Source organism: Mustelus asterias, chromosome 23 (assembly GCF_964213995.1).
Source record: "Mustelus asterias chromosome 23, sMusAst1.hap1.1, whole genome shotgun sequence".
NCBI lineage: Eukaryota > Metazoa > Chordata > Chondrichthyes > Carcharhiniformes > Triakidae > Mustelus > Mustelus asterias.
Window position 1 is genome coordinate 44,538,484 of NC_135823.1, and position 4,895 is coordinate 44,543,378.

The window sequence follows — 4,895 nt, forward strand, 5'->3', positions numbered from 1 at the left end:
CTGGTGTACCTCTGGGATAAGACAATCCAGAGACTGGAAAATCTAGACCTATAGCTACAAATTTATGTTCATTCAGAATTAGCGTAAGGTCAGCAAACCTGCCTCTCTCATTTTTCACATAGGGGGATGCAGAGTTAAATGAGGTTTTGTCAGGTATAACTTGAGAAAGGTACAAAGGATCAGGAGCTTAGTGCATGTCAATGTTCTGGCATAAGCCCTGCGTTAAGCAGGTACTCACAGATTTCCTCAGATAAAACAGTGCAACTCTATGCTTAAGCTGCAAAAGGGAAAATTTCCCTGAACTTATTGGGCCAATCTGAATAGACTGATGAGCTGTGAAAGTTGATCTTACACTGTCCCCTAGTGTTAATGTACAGGGATGTTTCATAAGCTTTTATTCTTAATTAAAATTAGCAAGCTGCACAATGAAATGCAAAACTTCCATATCTTCCTGCAAGTTCAACCATTTATTTCAGTTTTTCCTGCATATTTAGGCTTTCTCCAACTTTTTAACTCCCACCCAACACACCCGAGAGCTATAAAATATTCAGTGGATTTGTTATTTTTGCCCACTGGTATTATGTAAAACTTATGTTCTTTGGTCCCATTCTGACTAGAAGTTGGCTCGAGACTGTTCATTTTATTTAAGATTCATAGCTGGAATCATAGAAAAGAAATGTATGTTGTGTGCTGGATTCGAACCTTGAGTCTAAAGGTGAAAGAACTATGTGCCTTCCAATTTCCTTACCTGTAAAGTTTCCAACTTTCCACTTCTTCTCATTTTCAGATGATGTGGAGATGCCAGCGTTGGACTGGGGTGGGCACAGTAAGAAGTCTCACAACACCAGATTAAAGTCCAACAGGTTTATTTGGAATCACAAGCTTTCGGAGCACTGCTCCTTCACCAGGTGAGAGGTGGGTTCACAAACACGGCATAATGAGACAAAGACACGATTGCAAGATTTTGAGATGGAGATTATTCTCCTGCCAACATTCCCTTTAAGACAGGCTGCGCACAGCCACTGAGCATACTTGAACTCCCTCTCTATTTTCCTCCCATAAATTGGAGGCCTATCATATATCAAAGTAAAGTTTATTTATTAGTCACAAGTAGGCTGCAATGAAGTTACTGTGAAAATCCTCTAGTCGCCACACCCCGGCGCCTGTTCGGATACACTGAGGGAGAACTTAGCATGGCCAATGCACCTAACGAGCACATCTTTCAGACTGTGGAAGAAAACTGGAGGAAACCCACGCAGACACGGGGAGAATGTGCAGAATCCGTAGTGACCCAAGCCAGGAATTGAACCCGGATCCCTAGCACTGTGAGGCAGCAGTGCTAACCACTGTGGCACCCCCATGTAAAAAGCTCTATTTTCTCTGAGTTATACCAATGTTGATTCATTGTGTCTTCCTCCATTGTCCACATCACTTCTGTTTGCAGCATGAATTATTTTTGCCGATATTGCCACTCTACCTCCTAGCCAAACTTTTCTATCGTTCTGATAATGTGTTATGAAATTCCTTAAACCTCTCTCCTGCTTTAAGACTCATCTTAAAACCTATCTCTTTGATCCATGTTTTTTGGTCACCTGTCCTGGTACTTCAGTGTCAAATGTTGTTTAATAAAACTCCTGCAAAAAACATTGGGATAATTCACTACATTAAAGACACTGTCTAAATGAAAGATGTTGTTTGTCAAATTATTTCCCATTCTTCCAATCTGTAGCTGGATTTCTGATAATGCTTTATGTGCAAAACGATTGCCTCTGTTTCCCACAATTTTGTTCTCATACTCCACACATGCAAAATATTTTCTAAAAAAACACTATTCTATTTATTTTTGGCAAGCTACTAGCTTTACTGAAGTTATTTTGCCTCATTTATATTTTACCCATTTAATTATATTCCTCTACTTTACATCTCCCTTGCTAAATTGCTTTTTGCATGAATATCTTCATCTCTTGTGGCAGCATGGTGGCATAGTGGTTAGTAAAGCTACCTCACAGCTCCAGGGACCCGGGTTCAGTTCGAACCTTGGGTGACTGCGGAGTTTGCATGTTCTCCCCGTGTCTGTGTAGGTTTCCTCCAGGTGCTCTGGTTTCCTCCCACAATCCAAAGGTGTGCAGGTTGGGTGGATTAGCCTTGGCAAATGTGTAGTTATAGGGCGGGGAGAGGGCCTGGGTAAGATACTCTTAAGAGAGTTGGTGCTGACTCGATGTGCCGAATGGCCTCTTCTGCACTGTAGGAATTCTGTTCTATTTCTGACTTAATTACGTGGTTCCTGGTTAATATAATTTCCTCGTAGCCTCTGCTTTCTGGTTTAAATAGTCACTCCCTTACTTAACTATTTCACCACTGCAGCAACATCTTCCTTGTTTATATGTACCCCATCGATGCAGAATAAGTCCATCCCAGAACTGATGTCAATGCCCAACAAACTGAAATTGCTCTTCCTGACACACTTTAATGGTTAACAATCTTCTTGTTCTTCCCAATTCTAGCCCATGATTGGAAAGTAATCCTGAGGTTAGCACCTGAGAAGTCCTTCTTAGAATATTGCCCTAATCATCCAAATTCACCTTGCGGTAATTCAGGCCTTTCATCGACCAAAACTGGTTGTTCTCACTCTTCCTGCCAGTCTATTTTCTTTCTATACAATTCGTCCACTTTGACGGCAACAAGATATCTGTGACTGTCAGTTTGGATTGCTAAAGATTGTGTCAGCTCCTCTTAACTATTGAATCTTATATTACTACTATATTGTTAAACTCCCCACAAAATGACTTGCTGCTATCTTTGATATTTATTTGATGACCACGTCCAGAGTCCTTATTTTCACAAGTCACTCTGGGTGCACCTGTTCACTCTTTTGTGCTTTATCCTCCTGGTTAATCATCTTTTCACCTGCACCATCTGCACCCCATCCCTCAGCTGTCCAACTCCCCTCTCAATCTCTCCATCACCTATTAAAGTTCTGAACTGATCACAGTTGCCACGGATGTGCTTGTTCAGTCATCATCTGGTGCTCAAAACTTCCCTTCTTGTTCCTTCCTGGAGTCCCACTCTAGCACGGCAGCCTCTGCTGCAGTGGGAGACAGTGGGCTGACAAGGTAAACGATTCACTGGCCTGTTTTCTCTGAGCCAGCTGATCATTTGTTTCTGCTCACCTCTTCCAATGCCTTTCCAGTCAACCTCCAGAGGCAGCGACCATCTCCCAGTTGCCAATGTAGACAATCTGCATACCTTGTTTGCAAGGTACCTTTTGGCAGAGGAACAGTCACCCAAGAGATCATAATCCAGTGACCAGTTCACCAAACAGAAGGTCTTTGACCAAATGGCTGTCATGCATCTGATGAATGTGACTGAGTCAGCGATGATGTAGTTGGCTTAGCAATGGGTGAATGATAGCAGTTGTGTTTTTCTTTCACCTGCTTTCTCAATCTCACACTACTTACAACTGGTATTGCTGCATAATTTCTCAGGTTCCAAAGTCCCCCCCTCATCCTTGCCATGGAACCTGAACAATGAATAAGAAATGGTTGATAAGAGTGAAGTACGGTAGGACCCCCTTATGTCCTGGGCCGTTTCAGTTACCATGTAGGCCTGTTAGGAACCCTGCCAGACGGGGCACTGGCAAACAGTCCTTAATGGCAAAACAGGTGGAAGAAGTGCCATCTAGAATATCTCAAAGAACAACAAAGAACAAAGAACAATACAGCACAGGAACAGGCCCTTCGGCCCTCCAAGCCCGCGCCGCTCCCCGGTCCAGGATTGAATCCTGAATCCAGGATCCCCGCCCAATTTTCCAGCCTATCTACATACCAATATCCTATCCACCGAGCTGTCCCTCACAGCTACGATGCTTTGTTCATTACAACCTATTAACTCACCCCTCAATAGCTGTTTGGACGAATGAAGGTTTCATTCTGTCAACATGTGTGTGGAAGCTGGTGTGCAACTCTAATGGATGTCACGCACAGTGCATTTCTTCCAAACACATCTCCCAAACCCTTCGACGACCAACAAATGGCGGTGAGAGCAGGATTTTGTCTGGAAGCTTCTAGTCATGATCTGGCACGAAGGCAGCAGTTACAAGACAGTCGGATGAGGCAGAGGTGCCTTTCAGCAGTTGTAACTGCGACTGAGCAGCCTTTCTTAGGATCATTCCTTATTGGGGAGGAGGCTAGAAACAGTTCCTTAAACAGAGTCTAACAATCATCCTCACTAGCCAGGGTTCAGTAGCCAGGGATGGTCAATAATAATTTCTTTATCTTCTCTCTGTCTACCTACAAAGGCACCTTCTGCATCAGCTGGTAAAAGTTCCAACTGAATATAAAAGTCTTCTTTGACTAACAAAGAAAGTTCAAAAGAACAAAGACAAAGAGAGACTGTTATTACTGAGAGCCAAAAGTGAGCCACTACTAATAGAGGTAAAGACTGACTGATCACATTTGCCAGGAGGGTTCTACCCTGTCTTTTATTAATAATCTGCAACAAGTCAGTAAGTATCCTGGGAGGCTCCCAGACCAATGAAGCACTGATTTCAAGACATGTTTGCTCCAATTCACAATCACCTTCCAACCTTGTCTTTAACTTCCCACATAGAGATAAGGGGACGAGTTTATAACTCACTGAACATTTCTTCTCTTGTGCATTTTTCAGGGGTTGGGGGGGTTATACCTATCAGGAAAAACTGAACTGGTTGGGACTCTTTCCTCTAAGAAAAGGAATGCTGAGGAGTGACTGAATAAAGGCCTTTAAAACTACGAAAGGGTGAGTGTCGGGAATGTTTCTGGGGCGAAGCACTGAGCTCTGGTGAGCATGTCCCCTGTATCATATGAATCAATGAAGCAAAGCCTTTACAATCTAATCAAAACAAAAGAAACAAAGAA